Source organism: Heterodontus francisci, chromosome 48 (genome assembly GCF_036365525.1).
Source record: "Heterodontus francisci isolate sHetFra1 chromosome 48, sHetFra1.hap1, whole genome shotgun sequence".
In the NCBI taxonomy this organism is placed as follows: Eukaryota; Metazoa; Chordata; class Chondrichthyes; order Heterodontiformes; family Heterodontidae; genus Heterodontus; species Heterodontus francisci.
In genome coordinates, this window is record NC_090418.1 from 16,671,275 (window position 1) to 16,685,084 (window position 13,810).

The 13,810-nt window shown below is 50.8% G+C and overlaps 14 non-coding genes across 14 annotated transcripts; all 14 read right to left on the minus strand.

Annotated features, from left to right (window-relative positions):
• Positions 1-1,145: 1,145 nt before the first annotated feature.
• trnaq-uug (transfer RNA glutamine (anticodon UUG)) lies at positions 1,146-1,217 on the minus strand. The gene has a single exon. It is a non-coding gene; the product is annotated as a tRNA-Gln (tRNA).
• A 318-nt stretch (positions 1,218-1,535) lies between these two features.
• Positions 1,536-1,607, minus strand: trnaq-cug (transfer RNA glutamine (anticodon CUG)). Its single transcript has one exon. It is a non-coding gene; the product is annotated as a tRNA-Gln (tRNA).
• A 1,555-nt stretch (positions 1,608-3,162) lies between these two features.
• On the minus strand, positions 3,163-3,234 carry trnaq-uug (transfer RNA glutamine (anticodon UUG)). The gene has a single exon. It is a non-coding gene; the product is annotated as a tRNA-Gln (tRNA).
• Positions 3,235-3,552: 318 nt separating this feature from the next.
• On the minus strand, positions 3,553-3,624 carry trnaq-cug (transfer RNA glutamine (anticodon CUG)). The gene has a single exon. It is a non-coding gene; the product is annotated as a tRNA-Gln (tRNA).
• Positions 3,625-5,179: 1,555 nt separating this feature from the next.
• Positions 5,180-5,251, minus strand: trnaq-uug (transfer RNA glutamine (anticodon UUG)). Its single transcript has one exon. It is a non-coding gene; the product is annotated as a tRNA-Gln (tRNA).
• A 317-nt stretch (positions 5,252-5,568) lies between these two features.
• trnaq-cug (transfer RNA glutamine (anticodon CUG)) lies at positions 5,569-5,640 on the minus strand. Its single transcript has one exon. It is a non-coding gene; the product is annotated as a tRNA-Gln (tRNA).
• A 1,555-nt stretch (positions 5,641-7,195) lies between these two features.
• trnaq-uug (transfer RNA glutamine (anticodon UUG)) lies at positions 7,196-7,267 on the minus strand. Its single transcript has one exon. It is a non-coding gene; the product is annotated as a tRNA-Gln (tRNA).
• A 318-nt stretch (positions 7,268-7,585) lies between these two features.
• trnaq-cug (transfer RNA glutamine (anticodon CUG)) lies at positions 7,586-7,657 on the minus strand. Its single transcript has one exon. It is a non-coding gene; the product is annotated as a tRNA-Gln (tRNA).
• Positions 7,658-9,212: 1,555 nt separating this feature from the next.
• trnaq-uug (transfer RNA glutamine (anticodon UUG)) lies at positions 9,213-9,284 on the minus strand. Its single transcript has one exon. It is a non-coding gene; the product is annotated as a tRNA-Gln (tRNA).
• A 318-nt stretch (positions 9,285-9,602) lies between these two features.
• trnaq-cug (transfer RNA glutamine (anticodon CUG)) lies at positions 9,603-9,674 on the minus strand. Its single transcript has one exon. It is a non-coding gene; the product is annotated as a tRNA-Gln (tRNA).
• Positions 9,675-11,229: 1,555 nt separating this feature from the next.
• Positions 11,230-11,301, minus strand: trnaq-uug (transfer RNA glutamine (anticodon UUG)). Its single transcript has one exon. It is a non-coding gene; the product is annotated as a tRNA-Gln (tRNA).
• A 318-nt stretch (positions 11,302-11,619) lies between these two features.
• On the minus strand, positions 11,620-11,691 carry trnaq-cug (transfer RNA glutamine (anticodon CUG)). Its single transcript has one exon. It is a non-coding gene; the product is annotated as a tRNA-Gln (tRNA).
• A 1,555-nt stretch (positions 11,692-13,246) lies between these two features.
• trnaq-uug (transfer RNA glutamine (anticodon UUG)) lies at positions 13,247-13,318 on the minus strand. The gene has a single exon. It is a non-coding gene; the product is annotated as a tRNA-Gln (tRNA).
• Positions 13,319-13,636: 318 nt separating this feature from the next.
• On the minus strand, positions 13,637-13,708 carry trnaq-cug (transfer RNA glutamine (anticodon CUG)). Its single transcript has one exon. It is a non-coding gene; the product is annotated as a tRNA-Gln (tRNA).
• Between the last annotated feature and the right edge of the window lie 102 nt (positions 13,709-13,810).

A 13,810-nucleotide genomic window follows, 5' to 3' on the forward strand; every position in this document is an offset into this window, starting at 1 on the left:
GGAGCGCAGAGATTCTGCTAGCTTTGAACAGCTGAATGAGCTTACGGCGATACGCAGGGGCGAGGCGGCAAAGGAATTTTAAACAGGCATGAGAATTCGAAAAATCAGCGGTCGTCAGAGCGGTTGACAATGTCGTTGCGCCAACACAGGGTTGCTGGGTGAGCTGCACTAGGTGCCAATTAGGACCTGGGCAGCAGAGATTTCCATGAGCTCGCATTTACGGAGGGTGCAAACCGGAAGGATGTCCGCCGGCGTTTTGGAATAGTCAAGTCCACAGGTAACAGAGGCACGGATGAAGACGTCAGCAGCGGATCAGCTGAGGCAGGGACTTAGTCGCGTGACGTTGCAGAGGTGCAAGTAGGTGTCCTTGCTGATGGACCAGACGTGCGGGTGGCGGACCGGCTAAGGCTCAAGTGGGACACCGAGCTTTCCAATCGTGTGTCTCAGCGTCAGATAGCGGTCGGGAATGGGGATAAAGTCAATGCCTCGGCAACGGGGTTTGTGACGGGGAGCTGCACTGCAAATGGCCATACCTTGCTGAGCCCTCCAAATAGCAATGCATTTTCACGAGCAAATTGCAAGCACTGGACATTGTAATTTCCAGTCTGCATTCCGGCTTAATCTTTTCTCAGGCACACCTTCAGCTTCCCCACTAGTTGTTCTCAAGGTGTGGATGCTGTGCAACTCGGACAGTCCAGGCTGCAGCTTCTAATGTCACTGCTTGTGTTTGCCATTTCTCAGCACACTCTAGTTTGGCACACTTGCCAGATGATCAGTTTATAAACGTTGCAAGGCAGTGAAGCAAGAAACGATGACATGCACATTTGCTCGAGGGCAAGAAAACAATCGTTGTGACGCCTGCATTTGATGAAACCCTCTTGAATTTGTTGAAGCGCCCCTGCTGAATGCAGATTGCAAAGAAATGCTGTGCTCACGCCATTGTCCTGTGCAGTGCAGGCACTGAGGACACGGAACAAGCTGCAACGTCGCTCTGCTGCAGACGTGGATCAGGCTGATGTTGCAATTGGACATTGAAGCTCAATCCTCTTGATGAAGACAAGAAAGGCGCAGCAGCAGCATTTCAGCTCCATGTGCCGAACGCTTGTGTGTCCCAAATTTAACAGCAGCTGGGACAACAAGAATGCCGGTTCCACCGAGATTTGAACTCGGATCGCTGGATTCAAAGTCCAGAGTGCTCACCATTACACCATGGAACCAAGTGGCTGTCCTGTGCCAGGGCTACAGTCTTTTCTCCAACTCCCCTGGCATTCTCAGTCCCTGCAAGCATCCCTGACTGCACTTGAATGCAATATGTCGTCTGACGGAAAGCAGTGCATCCTTTCAATGGAAGATTTCACCAGCTGCACCGAGTGCAAGAGTGGATCACGTGGCAGGCAGCTGGCATAAGAGTAGCAGTCAGACGGATGGCAATGGAAAGTGATCTGGGCGGAAAATTTTCCTCCTGAATTGGACCTTGTTGTGAAATTGCAGAAGCTGCCCTTTTTGCAAATGGAATCGCGCGGAGTGAGAAAATAAGGTTCCACCGAGATTTGAACTCGGATCGCTGGATTCAGAGCCCAGAGTGCTCACCATTACACCATGGAACCCAGAGGCAACTTTGCCTTTGCAAGTTGTCAATCAGACATAGCTTTCTCTTTTACAAAAGCACAGACGACATCGAACAGAACTGTGGAATGTTTCCTGCGCAGGAAGAGGCCAGACGCAATATCAGCAACCACTTACATCTGCACAGCAGCCTTGGAGTAAGAAAATATCTGCAAGACACTTTGCAGCACTATCCGACATCATTTGCGGCGAGCCTCTTCAGAAGGATATATTTGCACAGCTGATCAAAAGCTTGATCCAATCCTTTGCTTTGAAAGAGCGCCTCAAACAAGGACAAAGAGCGAGAAAGGCCGTCGCTTTTAAGGAGGCAATTGCAGAGCTTAGCGAACAGGCAGCTGAAGGCACGGCCACCGACGCTATAATCGGGGCAGCCAAAGAGTTCAAGATGGGAGGAGCGCAGAGATTCTGCTAGCTTTGAACAGCTGAATGAGCTTACGGCGATACGCAGGGGCGAGGCGGCAAAGGAATTTTAAACAGGCATGAGAATTCGAAAAATCAGCGGTCGTCAGAGCGGTTGACAATGTCGTTGCGCCAACACAGGGTTGCTGGGTGAGCTGCACTAGGTGCCAATTAGGACCTGGGCAGCAGAGATTTCCATGAGCTCGCATTTACGGAGGGTGCAAACCGGAAGGATGTCCGCCGGCGTTTTGGAATAGTCAAGTCCACAGGTAACAGAGGCACGGATGAAGACGTCAGCAGCGGATCAGCTGAGGCAGGGACTTAGTCGCGTGACGTTGCAGAGGTGCAAGTAGGTGTCCTTGCTGATGGACCAGACGTGCGGGTGGCGGACCGGCTAAGGCTCAAGTGGGACACCGAGCTTTCCAATCGTGTGTCTCAGCGTCAGATAGCGGTCGGGAATGGGGATAAAGTCAATGCCTCGGCAACGGGGTTTGTGACGGGGAGCTGCACTGCAAATGGCCATACCTTGCTGAGCCCTCCAAATAGCAATGCATTTTCACGAGCAAATTGCAAGCACTGGACATTGTAATTTCCAGTCTGCATTCCGGCTTAATCTTTTCTCAGGCACACCTTCAGCTTCCCCACTAGTTGTTCTCAAGGTGTGGATGCTGTGCAACTCGGACAGTCCAGGCTGCAGCTTCTAATGTCACTGCTTGTGTTTGCCATTTCTCAGCACACTCTAGTTTGGCACACTTGCCAGATGATCAGTTTATAAACGTTGCAAGGCAGTGAAGCAAGAAACGATGACATGCACATTTGCTCGAGGGCAAGAAGACAATCGTTGTGACGCCTGCATTTGATGAAACCCTCTTGAATTTGTTGAAGCGCCCCTGCTGAATGCAGATTGCAAAGAAATGCTGTGCTCACGCCATTGTCCTGTGCAGTGCAGGCACTGAGGACACGGAACAAGCTGCAACGTCGCTCTGCTGCAGACGTGGATCAGGCTGATGTTGCAATTGGACATTGAAGCTCAATCCTCTTGATGAAGACAAGAAAGGCGCAGCAGCAGCATTTCAGCTCCATGTGCCGAACGCTTGTGTGTCCCAAATTTAACAGCAGCTGGGACAACAAGAATGCCGGTTCCACCGAGATTTGAACTCGGATCGCTGGATTCAAAGTCCAGAGTGCTCACCATTACACCATGGAACCAAGTGGCTGTCCTGTGCCAGGGCTACAGTCTTTTCTCCAACTCCCCTGGCATTCTCAGTCCCTGCAAGCATCCCTGACTGCACTTGAATGCAATATGTCGTCTGACGGAAAGCAGTGCATCCTTTCAATGGAAGATTTCACCAGCTGCACCGAGTGCAAGAGTGGATCACGTGGCAGGCAGCTGGCATAAGAGTAGCAGTCAGACGGATGGCAATGGAAAGTGATCTGGGCGGAAAATTTTCCTCCTGAATTGGACCTTGTTGTGAAATTGCAGAAGCTGCCCTTTTTGCAAATGGAATCGCGCGGAGTGAGAAAATAAGGTTCCACCGAGATTTGAACTCGGATCGCTGGATTCAGAGCCCAGAGTGCTCACCATTACACCATGGAACCCAGAGGCAACTTTGCCTTTGCAAGTTGTCAATCAGACATAGCTTTCTCTTTTACAAAAGCACAGACGACATCGAACAGAACTGTGGAATGTTTCCTGCGCAGGAAGAGGCCAGACGCAATATCAGCAACCACTTACATCTGCACAGCAGCCTTGGAGTAAGAAAATATCTGCAAGACACTTTGCAGCACTATCCGACATCATTTGCGGCGAGCCTCTTCAGAAGGATATATTTGCACAGCTGATCAAAAGCTTGATCCAATCCTTTGCTTTGAAAGAGCGCCTCAAACAAGGACAAAGAGCGAGAAAGGCCGTCGCTTTTAAGGAGGCAATTGCAGAGCTTAGCGAACAGGCAGCTGAAGGCACGGCCACCGACGCTATAATCGGGGCAGCCAAAGAGTTCAAGATGGGAGGAGCGCAGAGATTCTGCTAGCTTTGAACAGCTGAATGAGCTTACGGCGATACGCAGGGGCGAGGCGGCAAAGGAATTTTAAACAGGCATGAGAATTCGAAAAATCAGCGGTCGTCAGAGCGGTTGACAATGTCGTTGCGCCAACACAGGGTTGCTGGGTGAGCTGCACTAGGTGCCAATTAGGACCTGGGCAGCAGAGATTTCCATGAGCTCGCATTTACGGAGGGTGCAAACCGGAAGGATGTCCGCCGGCGTTTTGGAATAGTCAAGTCCACAGGTAACAGAGGCACGGATGAAGACGTCAGCAGCGGATCAGCTGAGGCAGGGACTTAGTCGCGTGACGTTGCAGAGGTGCAAGTAGGTGTCCTTGCTGATGGACCAGACGTGCGGGTGGCGGACCGGCTAAGGCTCAAGTGGGACACCGAGCTTTCCAATCGTGTGTCTCAGCGTCAGATAGCGGTCGGGAATGGGGATAAAGTCAATGCCTCGGCAACGGGGTTTGTGACGGGGAGCTGCACTGCAAATGGCCATACCTTGCTGAGCCCTCCAAATAGCAATGCATTTTCACGAGCAAATTGCAAGCACTGGACATTGTAATTTCCAGTCTGCATTCCGGCTTAATCTTTTCTCAGGCACACCTTCAGCTTCCCCACTAGTTGTTCTCAAGGTGTGGATGCTGTGCAACTCGGACAGTCCAGGCTGCAGCTTCTAATGTCACTGCTTGTGTTTGCCATTTCTCAGCACACTCTAGTTTGGCACACTTGCCAGATGATCAGTTTATAAACGTTGCAAGGCAGTGAAGCAAGAAACGATGACATGCACATTTGCTCGAGGGCAAGAAGACAATCGTTGTGACGCCTGCATTTGATGAAACCCTCTTGAATTTGTTGAAGCGCCCCTGCTGAATGCAGATTGCAAAGAAATGCTGTGCTCACGCCATTGTCCTGTGCAGTGCAGGCACTGAGGACACGGAACAAGCTGCAACGTCGCTCTGCTGCAGACGTGGATCAGGCTGATGTTGCAATTGGACATTGAAGCTCAATCCTCTTGATGAAGACAAGAAAGGCGCAGCAGCAGCATTTCAGCTCCATGTGCCGAACGCTTGTGTGTCCCAAATTTAACAGCAGCTGGGACAACAAGAATGCCGGTTCCACCGTGATTTGAACTCGGATCGCTGGATTCAAAGTCCAGAGTGCTCACCATTACACCATGGAACCAAGTGGCTGTCCTGTGCCAGGGCTACAGTCTTTTCTCCAACTCCCCTGGCATTCTCAGTCCCTGCAAGCATCCCTGACTGCACTTGAATGCAATATGTCGTCTGACGGAAAGCAGTGCATGCTTTCAATGGAAGATTTCACCACTGCACCGAGTGCAAGAGTGGATCACGTGGCAGGCAGCTGGCATAAGAGTAGCAGTCAGACGGATGGCAATGGAAAGTGATCTGGGCGGAAAATTTTCCTCCTGAATTGGACCTTGTTGTGAAATTGCAGAAGCTGCCCTTTTTGCAAATGGAATCGCGCGGAGTGAGAAAATAAGGTTCCACCGAGATTTGAACTCGGATCGCTGGATTCAGAGCCCAGAGTGCTCACCATTACACCATGGAACCCAGAGGCAACTTTGCCTTTGCAAGTTGTCAATCAGACATAGCTTTCTCTTTTACAAAAGCACAGACGACATCGAACAGAACTGTGGAATGTTTCCTGCGCAGGAAGAGGCCAGACGCAATATCAGCAACCGCTTACATCTGCACAGCAGCCTTGGAGTAAGAAAATATCTGCAAGACACTTTGCAGCACTATCCGACATCATTTGCGGCGAGCCTCTTCAGAAGGATATATTTGCACAGCTGATCAAAAGCTTGATCCAATCCTTTGCTTTGAAAGAGCGCCTCAAACAAGGACAAAGAGCGAGAAAGGCCGTCGCTTTTAAGGAGGCAATTGCAGAGCTTAGCGAACAGGCAGCTGAAGGCACGGCCACCGACGCTATAATCGGGGCAGCCAAAGAGTTCAAGATGGGAGGAGCGCAGAGATTCTGCTAGCTTTGAACAGCTGAATGAGCTTACGGCGATACGCAGGGGCGAGGCGGCAAAGGAATTTTAAACAGGCATGAGAATTCGAAAAATCAGCGGTCGTCAGAGCGGTTGACAATGTCGTTGCGCCAACACAGGGTTGCTGGGTGAGCTGCACTAGGTGCCAATTAGGACCTGGGCAGCAGAGATTTCCATGAGCTCGCATTTACGGAGGGTGCAAACCGGAAGGATGTCCGCCGGCGTTTTGGAATAGTCAAGTCCACAGGTAACAGAGGCACGGATGAAGACGTCAGCAGCGGATCAGCTGAGGCAGGGACTTAGTCGCGTGACGTTGCAGAGGTGCAAGTAGGTGTCCTTGCTGATGGACCAGACGTGCGGGTGGCGGACCGGCTAAGGCTCAAGTGGGACACCGAGCTTTCCAATCGTGTGTCTCAGCGTCAGATAGCGGTCGGGAATGGGGATAAAGTCAATGCCTCGGCAACGGGGTTTGTGACGGGGAGCTGCACTGCAAATGGCCATACCTTGCTGAGCCCTCCAAATAGCAATGCATTTTCACGAGCAAATTGCAAGCACTGGACATTGTAATTTCCAGTCTGCATTCCGGCTTAATCTTTTCTCAGGCACACCTTCAGCTTCCCCACTAGTTGTTCTCAAGGTGTGGATGCTGTGCAACTCGGACAGTCCAGGCTGCAGCTTCTAATGTCACTGCTTGTGTTTGCCATTTCTCAGCACACTCTAGTTTGGCACACTTGCCAGATGATCAGTTTATAAACGTTGCAAGGCAGTGAAGCAAGAAACGATGACATGCACATTTGCTCGAGGGCAAGAAGACAATCGTTGTGACGCCTGCATTTGATGAAACCCTCTTGAATTTGTTGAAGCGCCCCTGCTGAATGCAGATTGCAAAGAAATGCTGTGCTCACGCCATTGTCCTGTGCAGTGCAGGCACTGAGGACACGGAACAAGCTGCAACGTCGCTCTGCTGCAGACGTGGATCAGGCTGATGTTGCAATTGGACATTGAAGCTCAATCCTCTTGATGAAGACAAGAAAGGCGCAGCAGCAGCATTTCAGCTCCATGTGCCGAACGCTTGTGTGTCCCAAATTTAACAGCAGCTGGGACAACAAGAATGCCGGTTCCACCGAGATTTGAACTCGGATCGCTGGATTCAAAGTCCAGAGTGCTCACCATTACACCATGGAACCAAGTGGCTGTCCTGTGCCAGGGCTACAGTCTTTTCTCCAACTCCCCTGGCATTCTCAGTCCCTGCAAGCATCCCTGACTGCACTTGAATGCAATATGTCGTCTGACGGAAAGCAGTGCATCCTTTCAATGGAAGATTTCACCAGCTGCACCGAGTGCAAGAGTGGATCACGTGGCAGGCAGCTGGCATAAGAGTAGCAGTCAGACGGATGGCAATGGAAAGTGATCTGGGCGGAAAATTTTCCTCCTGAATTGGACCTTGTTGTGAAATTGCAGAAGCTGCCCTTTTTGCAAATGGAATCGCGCGGAGTGAGAAAATAAGTTTCCACCGAGATTTGAACTCGGATCGCTGGATTCAGAGCCCAGAGTGCTCACCATTACACCATGGAACCCAGAGGCAACTTTGCCTTTGCAAGTTGTCAATCAGACATAGCTTTCTCTTTTACAAAAGCACAGACGACATCGAACAGAACTGTGGAATGTTTCCTGCGCAGGAAGAGGCCAGACGCAATATCAGCAACCACTTACATCTGCACAGCAGCCTTGGAGTAAGAAAATATCTGCAAGACACTTTGCAGCACTATCCGACATCATTTGCGGCGAGCCTCTTCAGAAGGATATATTTGCACAGCTGATCAAAAGCTTGATCCAATCCTTTGCTTTGAAAGAGCGCCTCAAACAAGGACAAAGAGCGAGAAAGGCCGTCGCTTTTAAGGAGGCAATTGCAGAGCTTAGCGAACAGGCAGCTGAAGGCACGGCCACCGACGCTATAATCGGGGCAGCCAAAGAGTTCAAGATGGGAGGAGCGCAGAGATTCTGCTAGCTTTGAACAGCTGAATGAGCTTACGGCGATACGCAGGGGCGAGGCGGCAAAGGAATTTTAAACAGGCATGAGAATTCGAAAAATCAGCGGTCGTCAGAGCGGTTGACAATGTCGTTGCGCCAACACAGGGTTGCTGGGTGAGCTGCACTAGGTGCCAATTAGGACCTGGGCAGCAGAGATTTCCATGAGCTCGCATTTACGGAGGGTGCAAACCGGAAGGATGTCCGCCGGCGTTTTGGAATAGTCAAGTCCACAGGTAACAGAGGCACGGATGAAGACGTCAGCAGCGGATCAGCTGAGGCAGGGACTTAGTCGCGTGACGTTGCAGAGGTGCAAGTAGGTGTCCTTGCTGATGGACCAGACGTGCGGGTGGCGGACCGGCTAAGGCTCAAGTGGGACACCGAGCTTTCCAATCGTGTGTCTCAGCGTCAGATAGCGGTCGGGAATGGGGATAAAGTCAATGCCTCGGCAACGGGGTTTGTGACGGGGAGCTGCACTGCAAATGGCCATACCTTGCTGAGCCCTCCAAATAGCAATGCATTTTCACGAGCAAATTGCAAGCACTGGACATTGTAATTTCCAGTCTGCATTCCGGCTTAATCTTTTCTCAGGCACACCTTCAGCTTCCCCACTAGTTGTTCTCAAGGTGTGGATGCTGTGCAACTCGGACAGTCCAGGCTGCAGCTTCTAATGTCACTGCTTGTGTTTGCCATTTCTCAGCACACTCTAGTTTGGCACACTTGCCAGATGATCAGTTTATAAACGTTGCAAGGCAGTGAAGCAAGAAACGATGACATGCACATTTGCTCGAGGGCAAGAAGACAATCGTTGTGACGCCTGCATTTGATGAAACCCTCTTGAATTTGTTGAAGCGCCCCTGCTGAATGCAGATTGCAAAGAAATGCTGTGCTCACGCCATTGTCCTGTGCAGTGCAGGCACTGAGGACACGGAACAAGCTGCAACGTCGCTCTGCTGCAGACGTGGATCAGGCTGATGTTGCAATTGGACATTGAAGCTCAATCCTCTTGATGAAGACAAGAAAGGCGCAGCAGCAGCATTTCAGCTCCATGTGCCGAACGCTTGTGTGTCCCAAATTTAACAGCAGCTGGGACAACAAGAATGCCGGTTCCACCGAGATTTGAACTCGGATCGCTGGATTCAAAGTCCAGAGTGCTCACCATTACACCATGGAACCAAGTGGCTGTCCTGTGCCAGGGCTACAGTCTTTTCTCCAACTCCCCTGGCATTCTCAGTCCCTGCAAGCATCCCTGACTGCACTTGAATGCAATATGTCGTCTGACGGAAAGCAGTGCATCCTTTCAATGGAAGATTTCACCAGCTGCACCGAGTGCAAGAGTGGATCACGTGGCAGGCAGCTGGCAGAAGAGTAGCAGTCAGACGGATGGCAATGGAAAGTGATCTGGGCGGAAAATTTTCCTCCTGAATTGGACCTTGTTGTGAAATTGCAGAAGCTGCCCTTTTTGCAAATGGAATCGCGCGGAGTGAGAAAATAAGGTTCCACCGAGATTTGAACTCGGATCGCTGGATTCAGAGCCCAGAGTGCTCACCATTACACCATGGAACCCAGAGGCAACTTTGCCTTTGCAAGTTGTCAATCAGACATAGCTTTCTCTTTTACAAAAGCACAGACGACATCGAACAGAACTGTGGAATGTTTCCTGCGCAGGAAGAGGCCAGACGCAATATCAGCAACCACTTACATCTGCACAGCAGCCTTGGGGTAAGAAAATATCTGCAAGACACTTTGCAGCACTATCCGACATCATTTGCGGCGAGCCTCTTCAGAAGGATATATTTGCACAGCTGATCAAAAGCTTGATCCAATCCTTTGCTTTGAAAGAGCGCCTCAAACAAGGACAAAGAGCGAGAAAGGCCGTCGCTTTTAAGGAGGCAATTGCAGAGCTTAGCGAACAGGCAGCTGAAGGCACGGCCACCGACGCTATAATCGGGGCAGCCAAAGAGTTCAAGATGGGAGGAGCGCAGAGATTCTGCTAGCTTTGAACAGCTGAATGAGCTTACGGCGATACGCAGGGGCGAGGCGGCAAAGGAATTTTAAACAGGCATGGGAATTCGAAAAATCAGCGGTCGTCAGAGCGGTTGACAATGTCGTTGCGCCAACACAGGGTTGCTGGGTGAGCTGCACTAGGTGCCAATTAGGACCTGGGCAGCAGAGATTTCCATGAGCTCGCATTTACGGAGGGTGCAAACCGGAAGGATGTCCGCCGGCGTTTTGGAATAGTCAAGTCCACAGGTAACAGAGGCACGGATGAAGACGTCAGCAGCGGATCAGCTGAGGCAGGGACTTAGTCGCGTGACGTTGCAGAGGTGCAAGTAGGTGTCCTTGCTGATGGACCAGACGTGCGGGTGGCGGACCGGCTAAGGCTCAAGTGGGACACCGAGCTTTCCAATCGTGTGTCTCAGCGTCAGATAGCGGTCGGGAATGGGGATAAAGTCAATGCCTCGGCAACGGGGTTTGTGACGGGGAGCTGCACTGCAAATGGCCATACCTTGCTGAGCCCTCCAAATAGCAATGCATTTTCACGAGCAAATTGCAAGCACTGGACATTGTAATTTCCAGTCTGCATTCCGGCTTAATCTTTTCTCAGGCACACCTTCAGCTTCCCCACTAGTTGTTCTCAAGGTGTGGATGCTGTGCAACTCGGACAGTCCAGGCTGCAGCTTCTAATGTCACTGCTTGTGTTTGCCATTTCTCAGCACACTCTAGTTTGGCACACTTGCCAGATGATCAGTTTATAAACGTTGCAAGGCAGTGAAGCAAGCAACGATGACATGCACATTTGCTCGAGGGCAAGAAGACAATCGTTGTGACGCCTGCATTTGATGAAACCCTCTTGAATTTGTTGAAGCGCCCCTGCTGAATGCAGATTGCAAAGAAATGCTGTGCTCACGCCATTGTCCTGTGCAGTGCAGGCACTGAGGACACGGAACAAGCTGCAACGTCGCTCTGCTGCAGACGTGGATCAGGCTGATGTTGCAATTGGACATTGAAGCTCAATCCTCTTGATGAAGACAAGAAAGGCGCAGCAGCAGCATTTCAGCTCCATGTGCCGAACGCTTGTGTGTCCCAAATTTAACAGCAGCTGGGACAACAAGAATGCCGGTTCCACCGAGATTTGAACTCGGATCGCTGGATTCAAAGTCCAGAGTGCTCACCATTACACCATGGAACCAAGTGGCTGTCCTGTGCCAGGGCTACAGTCTTTTCTCCAACTCCCCTGGCATTCTCAGTCCCTGCAAGCATCCCTGACTGCACTTGAATGCAATATGTCGTCTGACGGAAAGCAGTGCATGCTTTCAATGGAAGATTTCACCAGCTGCACCGAGTGCAAGAGTGGATCACGTGGCAGGCAGCTGGCATAAGAGTAGCAGTCAGACGGATGGCAATGGAAAGTGATCTGGGCGGAAAATTTTCCTCCTGAATTGGACCTTGTTGTGAAATTGCAGAAGCTGCCCTTTTTGCAAATGGAATCGCGCGGAGTGAGAAAATAAGGTTCCACCGAGATTTGAACTCGGATCGCTGGATTCAGAGCCCAGAGTGCTCACCATTACACCATGGAACCCAGAGGCAACTTTGCCTTTGCAAGTTGTCAATCAGACATAGCTTTCTCTTTTACAAAAGCACAGACGACATCGAACAGAACTGTGGAATGTTTCCTGCGCAGGAAGAGGCCAGACGCAATATCAGCAACCACTTACATCTGCACAGCAGCCTTGGAGTAAGAAAATATCTGCAAGACACTTTGCAGCACTATCCGACATCATTTGCGGCGAGCCTCTTCAGAAGGATATATTTGCACAGCTGATCAAAAGCTTGATCCAATCCTTTGCTTTGAAAGAGCGCCTCAAACAAGGACAAAGAGCGAGAAAGGCCGTCGCTTTTAAGGAGGCAATTGCAGAGCTTAGCGAACAGGCAGCTGAAGGCACGGCCACCGACGCTATAATCGGGGCAGCCAAAGAGTTCAAGATGGGAGGAGCGCAGAGATTCTGCTAGCTTTGAACAGCTGAATGAGCTTACGGCGATACGCAGGGGCGAGGCGGCAAAGGAATTTTAAACAGGCATGGGAATTCGAAAAATCAGCGGTCGTCAGAGCGGTTGACAATGTCGTTGCGCCAACACAGGGTTGCTGGGTGAGCTGCACTAGGTGCCAATTAGGACCTGGGCAGCAGAGATTTCCATGAGCTCGCATTTACGGAGGGTGCAAACCGGAAGGATGTCCGCCGGCGTTTTGGAATAGTCAAGTCCACAGGTAACAGAGGCACGGATGAAGACGTCAGCAGCGGATCAGCTGAGGCAGGGACTTAGTCGCGTGACGTTGCAGAGGTGCAAGTAGGTGTCCTTGCTGATGGACCAGACGTGCGGGTGGCGGACCGGCTAAGGCTCAAGTGGGACACCGAGCTTTCCAATCGTGTGTCTCAGCGTCAGATAGCGGTCGGGAATGGGGATAAAGTCAATGCCTCGGCAACGGGGTTTGTGACGGGGAGCTGCACTGCAAATGGCCATACCTTGCTGAGCCCTCCAAATAGCAATGCATTTTCACGAGCAAATTGCAAGCACTGGACATTGTAATTTCCAGTCTGCATTCCGGCTTAATCTTTTCTCAGGCACACCTTCAGCTTCCCCACTAGTTGTTCTCAAGGTGTGGATGCTGTGCAACTCGGACAGTCCAGGCTGCAGCTTCTAATGTCACTGCTTGTGTTTGCCATTTCTCAGCACACTCTAGTTTGGCACACTTGCCAGATGATCAGTTTATAAACGTTGCAAGGCAGTGAAGCAAGCAACGATGACATGCACATTTGCTCGAGGGCAAGAAGACAATCGTTGTGACGCCTGCATTTGATGAAACCCTCTTGAATTTGTTGAAGCGCCCCTGCTGAATGCAGATTGCAAAGAAATGCTGTGCTCACGCCATTGTCCTGTGCAGTGCAGGCACTGAGGACACGGAACAAGCTGCAACGTCGCTCTGCTGCAGACGTGGATCAGGCTGATGTTGCAATTGGACATTGAAGCTCAATCCTCTTGATGAAGACAAGAAAGGCGCAGCAGCAGCATTTCAGCTCCATGTGCCGAACGCTTGTGTGTCCCAAATTTAACAGCAGCTGGGACAACAAGAATGCCGGTTCCACCGAGATTTGAACTCGGATCGCTGGATTCAAAGTCCAGAGTGCTCACCATTACACCATGGAACCAAGTGGCTGTCCTGTGCCAGGGCTACAGTCTTTTCTCCAACTCCCCTGGCATTCTCAGTCCCTGCAAGCATCCCTGACTGCACTTGAATGCAATATGTCGTCTGACGGAAAGCAGTGCATGCTTTCAATGGAAGATTTCACCAGCTGCACCGAGTGCAAGAGTGGATCACGTGGCAGGCAGCTGGCATAAGAGTAGCAGTCAGACGGATGGCAATGGAAAGTGATCTGGGCGGAAAATTTTCCTCCTGAATTGGACCTTGTTGTGAAATTGCAGAAGCTGCCCTTTTTGCAAATGGAATCGCGCGGAGTGAGAAAATAAGGTTCCACCGAGATTTGAACTCGGATCGCTGGATTCAGAGCCCAGAGTGCTCACCATTACACCATGGAACCCAGAGGCAACTTTGCCTTTGCAAGTTGTCAATCAGACATAGCTTTCTCTTTTACAAAAGCACAGACGACATCGAACAGAACTGTGGAATGTTTCCTGCGCAG